This window comes from Eriocheir sinensis, unplaced genomic scaffold (assembly GCF_024679095.1).
Source record: "Eriocheir sinensis breed Jianghai 21 unplaced genomic scaffold, ASM2467909v1 Scaffold216, whole genome shotgun sequence".
Lineage (NCBI taxonomy): Eukaryota > Metazoa > Arthropoda > Malacostraca > Decapoda > Varunidae > Eriocheir > Eriocheir sinensis.
Genome location: NW_026111517.1, coordinates 281560 through 294372, shown reverse-complemented (window position 1 = coordinate 294372; position 12813 = coordinate 281560).

The window sequence follows — 12813 nt, the reverse complement described above, 5'->3', positions numbered from 1 at the left end:
CTTACTCATACTATTCCTTTGTTTTTGTTTTTCCTTTATTCAGCTTCGTTCCTCCTCCTTGCATTTTCCTTGCCTGTTTTCTTCTTTTCCTTCCTTCCTTCTTGCCATGTATGCCTTACTAACTTTTCTCCTTTCTGCTTCTCCATATCGTCCTCATTTCTTTCCCCGTATAACTTTTCCTTGCTGTTTTCCCATTATTTTCCTCCAGTTATTTCCCTGTGCTTCTCTTTGCTATATTCCCACTTTTCTTCTTCATTTCGCTCCTTGCATGTTCCTTTCTTAAACACGGCGGACAGGAAAGGAAGGAACCTTCAAGACCTTCCCCTGGCTCTTGGTATCTCTTTCCCGCTGTTTTCCTTTCATTATTTCCTTCCCTGCACTCTTCTTTGTTATATTCCCTCTTTCAGTTCATTTCGTTTCTTCCTCTGCATGTTCCTTTCTTACACTCGGCGGACGGGGAAGAAGGACAGCACCAAGACCTTCACTGGCATTAGATATCTCTTTCCCTTGTTTCCTTTCATTATTTCCTTTCCTGCACTCTTCTTGCTATATTCCCTCTTTTCACTTCATTTCCTTCCTCTTGCATGTCCTTCTTTCTTTTACACTCGGCGGACGGGAAAGGAAGGACAGCAAAGACCTCCACGGGTTTCAGATATCAGAAGCGTGGATGTTTCCGGTCACCGCGCAGCCAGACGCACGGAGAGCAAGTACTGAAAGGCCGCGGCGGGGAGGTCATGAATAGCGGCGTATGCAAAGGGCGCGAATTTGCCGTGTGTGGCCAGTCCGAGCAAGGAATGATTGAAAAGGGGAAGGGACGGCAGATGAGGAGTTGGTGGAAGAGGAGAAGGAAGGAAGGAAATGACAGACGAGGGAGGTGGAAGGGAAACATGGAAACATATGGAAACGCAGGCAACAGAAAGCCTATTGGCTCATTACAGGTTGCCCGCTTTGGTGATTTAATCTGCTCGACAGCCTGGGGCCTGGGGAGCAGATTCACCTCGACGATGAAGAGCAGATGAAAGCGCCTCGATATTGAGGAGCAGATGAAAGCAACTCAATATTCAGTTTACTCCCGACGCAGCGACGTGACGGTCGAGTCTATATTTGAAGGAGTTGATAGTATTCGCATTACTACTTCTGAAGGAAGATTGTTCCAGTGACGGATGACTCGGTTTGAAAAGAAACCTTCCGATGTCTGTGTTACATCGACTAGACTGAATGGGTAAACCGTTATTTCTAGTTCTTAGGTTGGTTTGCAATTCAAAGAAATTGGAGTAATCGACGTTATTGAATTTTTTTAGATACTTGAAGACTTGAATCATATCTCCTCGTAGGCGTCTTTTCTCCAAATTAAAGAGAATGAGTCGCTTGAGTCGTTCCTCGTGCAGTTGAGCCCTTAAGGTTGGTATCATTTTCGTGGCGCGTCGTTGAATCCTTTCCAGTAAATCAATGTCCTTTCTGTAATTAGGAGACCAGAACTGTACTGCATACTCGAGGTGCGGTCTTACCATGGAATTATACAAGGATAGCATCACGTCTGGCGTTTTACACTCGAAGTTCCTCGCTATGAACCCGAGCATAGTGTTGGCTTTGTTGTATGCTTTTTTACAGTGATTCGCGTGTTTCAGGTCACTGCTGATAGTGACTCCAAGATCCTTTTCCTCCTGCATCGCTTGCAGAGGTCTCCCATTCATGATGTATGTGTGGTTACTATTTCTGGACCCAATGTGCATGACTTTGCATTTGTCAACATGAAAGGACATTTGCCATTTTTCCGACCATTCGATAATGTGATTGAGGTCTTTCTGAATGATTTCGCAGTCGGTCTTTGTGAGGGCCTTTCCCCCCACCTTAGTGTCATCAGCAAATTTCGATATTGTGGATTTCAGTCCTGATTCGAGGTCGTTGATATATATGATGAAGAGAATGGGTCCCAGCACTGACCCTTGAGGCACTCCACTAGTGACTGGAAGCCAATCGGAAGGCTGTCCGTTGAGTAGTACTCGTTGTTTTCTGTCGGTGAGCCAATCTCTTATCCACGCGATCAGATTGGCTCCAATGCCCGCAGTGCAGTTTCTTAAGGAGTCGCTCGTGCGGTACCTTGTCGAAGGCTTTCTGAAAGTCAGGTATATAACATCACTGGGGATGTGGGCATCCCAGTTCTTATATATACCTTGGAAGAAGTCTAATAAATTCGTTAGGCAGGAGCGCTTGTTTCTGAAGCCATGCTGGGTGTCGGAGATTACATTATTGTCTTCTAGAAACTTAACAAGTTTGTCTCTAATAATCTTTTCGAGTATTTTTCCTGCCACTGATGTCAAACTTATGGGCCTGTAGTTTAATGCAACGCTTTTGTCTCCTTTTTTGAAAATTGGTGTTACGTTCGCCATCTTCACGTCTTCCGTGACCTTTTTCAATTGAACAGACTGGTTGAATATGTTAGTGAGTGGCTGAAGTATTTGTTGTTTAAGCTCTTTTAATAACCGCGGGGACAAACCGTCAGGTCCTGTTGACTTGTTCGTGTCGAGTTTATCCAAATACTCTTTCACTTCTTGGTCGCATATTGAGTCAATTTTCAGGGGCGTGATTCCCCTCGGCGGGTCAGGGTTCTCGTGCATGGTTTAGATGTTCTCGACTGTGTATTCGGATGAGAAGTTACTGTTGAGGATTCTGGCCATCTGTTTACTGTCCTGAGTTGCAGCTCCAGTCTCGTCTGTCAGGGGACCAATATTGGATTTACTTTCTTTTCGATCTGATGTATGTGAAGAATTTTTGAGTTTGTCTTGATGTCACGCGCTATTTGTTTTTCGTAGTTGCGTTTACTACTCCGAATAAGGGTGCGACAAGCTCTGAGGCCTGTTGTGGTACTGAGTACGGGCTTCGGCCGTGTCATTCTCTTTCATTAGGTTATAATTCCTTTTTTTTAAGTTTACCGTCCTTTTTATTTCTCTGGTCATCCACGGTGGATCTACGGCACCATTTACTCGCCTGGGTTTCGTAGGCACTGTAGCCTTTTCTACTCCCAAAAGCTTATTTTTGAAGTTGTTCCACATGTTGTCGATGATATTGTCGGTTAGGTGAAGTTGGTCCCAGGTCGCAGAGGGAAGCAGCTCACGGGCTAGGTTGAAATTTGCTTTTTTGTAGTCTGGTATCACCGACGAATGTTGACATTGAAACGGATTAAGTGGTGATCGCAACCGTTAATTTTTTCACCAACTTCACAGTCGCGAATGAGGTCCGGGTCACTTACTAATACCAGATCCAGCACATTGTTTTCTCTTGTTGGTTGAGTTCCAACTTGAATGAGGAACGAATCCTCCACCATTTCTATAAGCCTGTTACCCTCTTGATCTCCAGTCAATTGTCCCCAGTCAATGTTCGGGCAATTAAAGTCCCCAATTATTATTGCTTCATTACTTTGTGTTAAAGAGTGAAGCTCTTCGTACAGGGCAGTGTCGTTTGCTGCCTGTTATTTTGGAGGCCTGTATACGGTCGCAAGTGTAAGATTCTTATTATTCGCAGCTATTTCCACATAGACGGAGTCATAATTTTCTGCGTCCTGTTTGTCTATTTTTATGGCAGGGAGCGTACTTTTTACGTAGCAAATTACTCCTCCTTCTTTCTTGTGCATTCGATTTTTTGGAAGCTTTCGTACCCAGGAAATGACAGTTCAGATACCAGATGTGCAGAGTTGGCCTAAGTCTCTGTGATGGCTACCACATCTGGTTTCTCAGTTGCAATATACGCGCCTAATTTCGTCCTTTTGGGTAACAGACTGCGTGCATTTGTGTACAAAATGGAAATGTGACTACTGGTTTGGCCGCGTCGTGTTGAATGAGTTCGCTTGTCGGAGGCGTCGTTGGTTACACAGTTTCTTGCAAGCCGCATCGACGCTACGGTTCAGTTGATCAAGGGTTGCCTTTGCCTTGCCCTCGCCTCCAGTTTTGAATAGCACGAGAAGCTTTCAACTGCATCGTTCAGGAGCCTTCCTAGCCGCGCCGAACCAACCTCGTTCAAGTGGGTCCGTCCTCCCAAAACAAATCTGGGCGCTGGTTGAAGTGATGCCATGCGTTCGTGAACCCCTACGCCTTCATCGTTACCGCCGCTGCTTTAGACTAGTGTTGACGCCGTACGCTTTACTGTTGTTGTATCCGGCGAACGTATTGACTCTCGGTAGAATTCCAGAGACGATGATGTGAGGGACTTGGTCTTGTATTTCCGAATGACTTGACGGTATTTTGCTAACAGGTCCTGAATTTGAGTTGACTGAAGGTCGTTGGTTCCCGCATGGATCAGATACACTGTGTCGTCCTTCGCATTTACTGAAACTGCATCGACAGCTGATTCAATATCGTCAGTTTGGCTCCGGGGATACAGAAACGCTGCCGTGTCAACGTATTCCGACCACAAAACTCCGTAAGTTGGCCTCTCGTACACTGTCTCCAACTAAATTGACTCTAGTAGTTAGTTTGCCCATACCAGGAAACAGCGTCTGGTACATGTGACAGCTGGTGAATGGTCTTGTGATTTCTTCTGGAAGGCGCGAGGTACAAGCAGGAGCGCAGGCTAAGTGGGTTTGGAAGTGGTGGTGGTTGTAGTAGTGGGTGGTTAGGGGAAAGGGTGGAGGGTGAGGTGTGTGGATGGAGGAGATGTGGTATCAGAAGTGGAGGAGGAGGCGGAGGTTGAGTTCGTGTTGGAGGTGGAAGTGGAGGATGGAGTGGTGATGAGGATAGGAGGAGTCAGGGTGTTGGAGAGGAGAGGAAGGAGAGCAGGAGAAAGGGAGTGGTACTGTGGATGGAGGTGGATGGGGAGTGGAAGGAGAGGAAAAGGAAGGTAATGTGAAACCTTGAGTTGGGATAGGCTTTTAGGTGAGCTAGAATTGATGGATAGAAAGAGATAGGTAGAGATAGGAAATAACAACAACAAGAATGATAGATGGAAGGATATAGAAAGGTTTGAATAAGTAGACATATATATATATATATATATATATATATATATATATATATATATATATATATATATATATATATATATATATATATATATATATATATATATATATATATATATATATATATATATATATTAGGAAAGAGCAGGAAAAGGGAAGGGAAATGTGAGAAGCCTTGAGTTGGGATGGGCTTTTGGTGGTGGTGGATGATAGAAAGAATGGAAGAGAGTAACAGAGAGATAGGAAATAGATAACAAGATAGATGAAGAGATATATAGAAAGAGTGAATAACAGATATATATATATATATATATATATATATATATATATATATATATATATATATATATATATATATATATATATATAGAGAGAGAGAGAGAGAGAGAGAGAGAGAGAGAGAGAGAGAGAGAGAGAGAGAGAGAGAGAGAGAGAGAGAGAGAGAGAGTGGTTTCTTGGGCGAGAGAATGAATGGATGGAAAGACATGGATAGGCGGATGGAATGAGGGATAGATAGATGGAAGGAAAGGTAAATAAGCTAGCAGGTAAATAGATAGACGGGTAGACAGGTAAATATATTGAGATAGATAGGCTGATAGACAAATGAGGATGAAAGGTGGAGATGAACCAGGAGGGGAGATTGGAAGCATAGAGTGTGTGTAATCTGGGCGGGAAAATAAAGCTGGAAGTGAGTATGTATTCCTGAGCGGGCTGAAAGGCTGCAAGAATTTACTGAGCCGCTCATGTAAAGGTGTAGAGAGGCGAGCTAGAGGCGATGATTGGCTGATCTGAGCAGGTAAAGGTAGTATAAGTAGTAGTAGTAGTAATAGTAGCAGCAATAGTAGCAGTAGCGGAATATGTTGAGTGATATCTGTGAAAAGAGAATATTATGGACGGGGAAAGAGAAAATTATGCACCTTGGATGGTCTGAGTTCGAGGACATATTGTGAGGAAAAAGTGAGAGCATAAAGAAAGAGCACAGGTGATTAATGGACTGGACTGGCTGCACAGGTAATGACGACAGGTGGTCTGCAAACCCTGCCTGATGAGTCGTGTGCTGAAGGAGAGTTATGACTACAAACGGTGTATCATTGTTCCGTGTAAGTTAGGTTGTAGGAAAGGAGGTTCAGTTGGTATTAATGCTGACTGCGTTGAGTGTGTGTGCAGGTAACATTGTATTGCCACGTAGATAGACAAATAGATAGGTATGCAAATAGATAGAAAGGTAGAGGCTCTTTGGGTTTTTGAGTTTGAGAAAAATAATCAAGTATAGGAAGAGAATTATGCACTTTGGAATAGCGAAGAGAAGTATAGCAGACATTACAAAAAGAAGGAAAATGACAGACTATGATAGAAGATAATTATTTACACTAGCGAAGAGTGAGCACTGGTAAAATACACGTTATAAAAAGAAAATAAACGACGATGTTGGACTAAAATTGCATGAAGCTGTGAATAGTGACTTGTTGTAAATAAAGGCAATAAGAAATGAGGAACAAACGTCTCAATTATAAAAGAATAAAAAAAAAATAAGATTGCTCACGTGTAGGATGGAATTAACACGTTAGACTCAAAAAATATATATCACAGAATGCACACCCTCCTTTGAAAAGAACATGGAAAGTTATGATAAATATATTAATGAAGTTGGGTACAGATTATTATATGTACACAGGATGAAAGTGAAGGAAAGAAATATACTCATCAAAGGGGCGCAAAAGTTAACGTCATTGAAGAAGGAAAAACACTGAAGCTTGCCTTGAATAGGGAAAAGAAGAGGTGACGTGCAGATAAAGATTACGAAAAATGAAAAAAAAAAAAAGTTAGTGAGGAACGAAATCTTCCACACATCTAAAAGGGTACAAAAGATGATGAAGTGAAAAATTAAATCGAAGCCTACCGTGAATAGATGACGAAAAAAGAAGTGAGATGCAAATAAGAACAAAAAGGTAAGAAAATTGAGAAAATAAAAAATAAAGAAGACTGAAACATGAAGGACGAAATGATATCTTACAAGCCAAAGGAGGACACGTTACCGTAAAAAAATTAATAAAAGACTGAAATCCACCGTAAATAGAGGAAGGAAGAAGTGAGTAAGTGAGATGCAGATACAAATAAATAAATAAATAAAATAAAATAAAAGATACGTGAAGGACACCATATCTTACAAGCCAAAGCAGGACACGTTACTGTAAAAAAAAATAATAAACGACATTGAAACCCACCGAAAATACAGGAAGGAAGAAGTGAGTAAGTGAGATGCAGATACGAAAATAAAAAGACACGCGAAGGACACCATATCGTGCAAATCAAAGCAGGAGGCGTTACTATAAAAAAAAGACATTGAATAGAGGGAAAAAGCGAGATGCAGATAAGAAAAAGAAAAAGAAAGAAAAAAGGAGGAATTACACATGTAGATCAAACTATCGTAAAAATGAAAGCAGGGAAAGTTACTGTAAAAAGAAACATTGAAAAATGAAAAGAAAGGAATGAGATTAAAATAAGACACAGAAAAAAAGGAAGGACTGTCAAAAGGGCATAAATGTTACCTTTCTATAAAAAAAAAGTTACCATGAATAGAGAAAAGGAAAAGTGATACAGATAAGACAATATAGAGAAAAAAGAAAAGAAAAAAAGACTATTCATGTGTAGGACGAACCACTATCTTACACATCAAAGGGGGCACAAAACTAATCTTCCAAAAGGGACGCGAATCTACATGAAAAGCTTCCTACACTACACACACTAGGACGCTACAAAAAATGAAGAAAAAAAAAAAACTATCGAGGACGGAGTTGGATACCACTTTTATGACTTTTTAATCCTACTTTTTTTTCGTCTCCGTGCGTGTGTGTGTGTGGGGGGAGGCCTTGTTGGGGGAGGCGAGTTGTGTTTTTCTAGTGAATGGAGCCCCGGAGTAAAGCCACGCCATTCTCTTATACTCGTGTCGTTCTTTTGGTTGTTATTGTTGTTGTTGTTGTTGGTCTTCGTATGTTGTTGTTGTTTTGTGGTTGAGGATTTGTTTAGGGTCTTGTGTGTCTGTTTATCGGTGCTTGTGTGTATCTTAAGGCCGGAAGAAGATGTCTGGTTGGTTCGTGAGTGAGTCATGGAGAAAAGTATTGGAAAGTGGAAGGCTGGTACTGAGTAAGGGTTTGTTAAGGCTCGTGTGTTGATGTGTCTGTATGTGTGTGTAGCGTAATTGCGGCCTTGGAGATGTTTGTTCGGAGAATGAGAGAAGTGTTGGGCAGAGAGGATAGTAAGTTGTTAGAAGTACTGGAAAGGAAGGATGGTAAGTTCTTAGAAGTGTTGGAAAGGGAGGATGGTAAGTTCTTAGAAGTGTTGGGAAGGGAGGATGGTAAGTTCTTAGAAGTGTTGGGAAGGAAGGATGGTAAGTTCTTAGAAGTACTGGAAAGGAAGGATGGTAAGTTCTTAGAAGTGTTGGGAAGGGAGGATGGTAAGTTCTTAGAAGTACTGGAAAGGGAGGATGGTAAGTTCTTAGAAGTGTTGGGAAGGGAGGATGGTAAGTTCTTAGAAGTGTTGGGAAGGAAGGATGGTAAGTTCTTAGAAGTGTTGGGAAGGAAGGATGGTAAGTTCTTAGAAGTGTTGGGAAGGAAGGATGGTAAGTTCTTAGAAGTGTTGGGAAGGGAGGATGGTAAGTTCTTAGAAGTACTGGAAAGGAAGGATGGTAAGTTCTTAGAAGTGTTGGGAAGGGAGGATGGTAAGTTCTTAGAAGTGTTGGGAAGGAAGGATGGTAAGTTCTTAGAAGTGTTGGGAAGGAAGGATGGTAAGTTCTTAGAAGTGTTGGGAAGGAAGGATGGTAAGTTCTTAGAAGTGTTGGGAAGGGAGGATGGTAAGTTCTTAGAAGTGTTGGGAAGGAAGGATGGTAAGTTCTTAGAAGTGTTGGGAAGGGAGGATGTTTAGTTCTTGAATGAGTAAGAAGTGAAAGGAGAGAGAAGAAGGTTGGTGTTACCGGTTTTGGTGGATATGATATTGTTTGTTGTTGTTCAGGTGAGATCTGGTTTGTCTGCATCTTCCTTTGTTTGTGTCCAAGGCTTAGAACAGGTACTTGGCTCGTTTGTGGAGTCGAAAACTAAAGTGAAGTGAAAAGAGTGAAAGCGGGGTAGGTAAACGATTGGTGTTGTTACTATTGTTTTTGTTGTTTGTGAAATGGTTTGTTTATGTCTGGCTTTGTGTTTGGACTAATTGAGGCGTGGGGCACATACCAGGTTTGTTTAGGAGTGAGGCGAGGAGGAAGGTGAAGACGAGAAGTAGGAAAGACGAGAGAAGTTCAGAATAAACGAAAGAGAAAACTGGAAAAATATTGGATAGGTCAAAATTTTGAAAAGTGAAGCGAGGAATAAAAATTAATTTGGTGAAAATGGAAAATAAAAGAAAGAAGTCTCGGAAAGATTAAAAATGGAGGAATATGATTTTAATGTGAAGAAACTGAAATGAAATGAAATACACGTCAGATAACCAAACGAAATAATAAAGTAAAAATAGCAGAAAGAGAGATCAAAGTCTGGAGTAGTGGAAACCGAGAGTGGAAAAACTGATAATGCTGATGAAACCGAAGAGCAAAGCGAGGAAAGATGAAAGAAACGGAATTATTAAAAAAGCAAAAAGCAAGAATACATTTGAGGATATTGGAATGGAGAAAAAAAAACGCGTAGCAATGAAAAGATAAAACTGGAGCGGGAATGAAAAAAAATCGGTGAGAACTGATGAATGTCGCTGAAAAACGTAAAATATTAGGATACCGAGGAAAGGAAAGACCAAAGCGGAAACTGATGACTGCGAATGATATAAAGACGAGGCGAAAAGGAAAGAAAACTGAACTGTGAGAAATGCTGGCAACGAAACACGAAGGAAACAAATAAGAAAAGAGGTTAAGAGATCAGAAAGAAAAATGTGAATGGGGTGAATTGTGATTAATGAGGTTAGTAGAATCGGAGAACATACCAAATAAAAACAAACAACAGACCAGAAAAAAATGAGGTTAGAGGGCGTAAGAAACTAAGCATGGGAGAAACTAAAGAAAAAATGAAAGTAAAGGAAAAGACCCAGACACAGAAAAGAGACGCAAGAAGAAATAATAGATAGAGGGTGGAGAAGCAAAAAAAGATAGTTGCAAAAATGGGAAAAATAAGAAAAAGAAAAGCACACTGAAAAAATAATAAAACAATGTCATAAGCGAGCAGAAAATGAGGCTAGGAGGAGCAGAAAACGTGGAAAGAAGGAAGAAAGCAGGAATCATGAAACTTAATCCAAAAATAAAAACATAACCAATAAACTAATAAAATGACGTTAAAAGGAACAGGAAACGCGGTTGGTTGGTTGGGAGACGCAGGAACCGGGGAAACTAAAACAAATGAAACAACCCTGAAAAAACTAGCAAAATGAGGTCAGAACAAGCAGGAAATGAGTCTGGAGGAAACAGGAAACAAGGAAAGTCAAACCAGGAAAACACAACCTTGAGAAAGTAAGGAAATGAGGTCTGCAGGAGCGGGGCGGGAACCAGCCTGGAGACGTAGAGGAAAAGTTAAATTGTGTAGCCGAGGAGGAGCTGTGGCGGGACTCTTGTTTGCCGACGGTGCTCCGCGCTGGCCGGCCCTGGAGGGGGAGAGGCTGCAGGGCTTGAGAAAATAACGATTGTATACTTTTTAATAATGGGAGAGAATCGTGCATGCTCTACTTTTCTGAAGATTATACTAAAACAAGGGAAGTAAGTATATATCAGAGAGAAAAATAGTGAGTATCTTCTTATATAATTGGAGGGAAAGGGTAATATAGTCTTTTTATGTTTATACTGAAAATCAAAAAGTCCGTAGATTTCAGAAGTGGATTAGTGGATGTCTGTTTTCTGTCTCTGCTGCAGGACCCTCGGGAAGATTGTGAATAGCGGGGCATCGGGACTAGTGAATGTCTATTTTTTTAATAATGGTAGAGAAACGTGAATATACACTTGTAGATTTTAGAAAGGGTATTGTGGCTATCTACCTTTTTATATGTATTTTTGCTGCAGGACCTTAAAAATAATACTAAACACGGCTTGGGAAAATAACGAATGTGTACTTTTTAATAATGGAAGAGAAATGTGAATATGCTCTAGTAGATTTTAGAAAAGGGTATTGTGACTATCTACGCTTTTTTTCATATCTCTGCTACAGGAGCTTAAAAATAATAAGGAACATCTATAATATATATATATATATATATATATATATATATATATATATATATATATATATATATATATATATATATATATATATATATATATATATATATATATATATATTTTTGTTAGGCAAGGAAGTAAGTAGATTTTAGAAAGGGCATTGTGAATATCTGCTGTTTTATATTTTTTGCTACAGGAGCTCAAAATATATAGGGAACATCTACTTTCTCGTATATATTTTTTGCAAGGCAAGGTAACTAAACTCTTCTTGTGTGTGTGTGTGTGTGTGTGTATATATATATATATATATATATATATATATATATATATATATATATATATATATATATATATATATATATATATATATATATATATATATATATATATATTGAAACGGAGGAAGTAGGTAGTTTTCAGAATTGGATTTACTGACAGGCTGCGGGGCCTTGGAAAAATAGTGAATATCTTTTTTTGGTAATTATAGGTAAATGTTTATATACTCTTATTTATATTTATTCTGAAACGCAGGAAGGAAGCGGTTTGGGAAGGAGATTTCCGGACAGGCTGCGGGAGTTTTGGAAAATAGTGACCAGTTACTTGTTTTTTATTATTTATACAGAAATGTGAGCAGTAGAGTTTTTTTCTTCTTTTAAAGGGAAAGAAACATTGTGTCCTCCAGAGTTCTGAGAAATTGTGAATGATTTTCTTTTATATATATAGAAAAAGCGTTGGTAGTAAGATTTTTTTTACCATGAGAGGAAAACTCGGAAAGTTTTCATAAAGTCTGCGTGAGTTTCGGAACAATGGAATATCTTTTTCTTTTATACATATTTTTAGAAATCGTAAGAAATATATTTTGTTTAGAGCGGGAAATTCTAAAAAAAAAAAATGCATATTTCTTTTTGGTTTACAGAAACGTAAGAATATTTGAGTAAGGGAACTGAAATGTTTGTTAATGGTATACTATTTTTGGTAAAGGCATACACAAGACGCTTATTTTTATTATTTATCTCTGTAATTAAAGAGAAACTTGAGAGCTATATTTTAGGAAAGGAAGAGAAAATGGCACCTTATGCTCACTGTCTCGTTGATACGCTATGATACAGCTCAGTTCGAGTAAGCAGACCACCACGAACAGATGGATATGATATGTATTACCTGCAGAAACATTTTGAGCGAATACATAAAGTCAAGTTAAACCATGAACCGCAGGAAGACAGCAGCAGCAGCACATTGAAACTGAATTCGCCACAGCTGTGTTGGTTTATTTCACACATTGCCGGACGCCCAAATGCATTCACGCCAAGACAAAGTGGCTTATATAGCGAAGTGGAAGAGAACGCAAATGCAAGGTGGTGGTAGCGGTGGTTGGGGAGAACATAAGTGACGGGCGGTTTTGACAGAATGCATTTGTTGTGGGGACGGGAGACTGAGGTGCTTGTGGTGGTGGTTGTGGCGCTGGTAAAATGTGAAATGTGTAATAGGGCTGCAAATGTGTGTGAGAGAGAGATATATAGATAGATAATTAGATATAGATAGATAGATAGATAGACAGATAAATAGGAAGATAGAAAGAGAGAGAGAGAGAGAGAGAGAGAGAGAGAGAGAGAGAGAGAGAGAGAGAGAGAGAGAGAGAGAGAGAGAGAGAGAGAGAGAGAGAGAGAGAGAGAGAGAG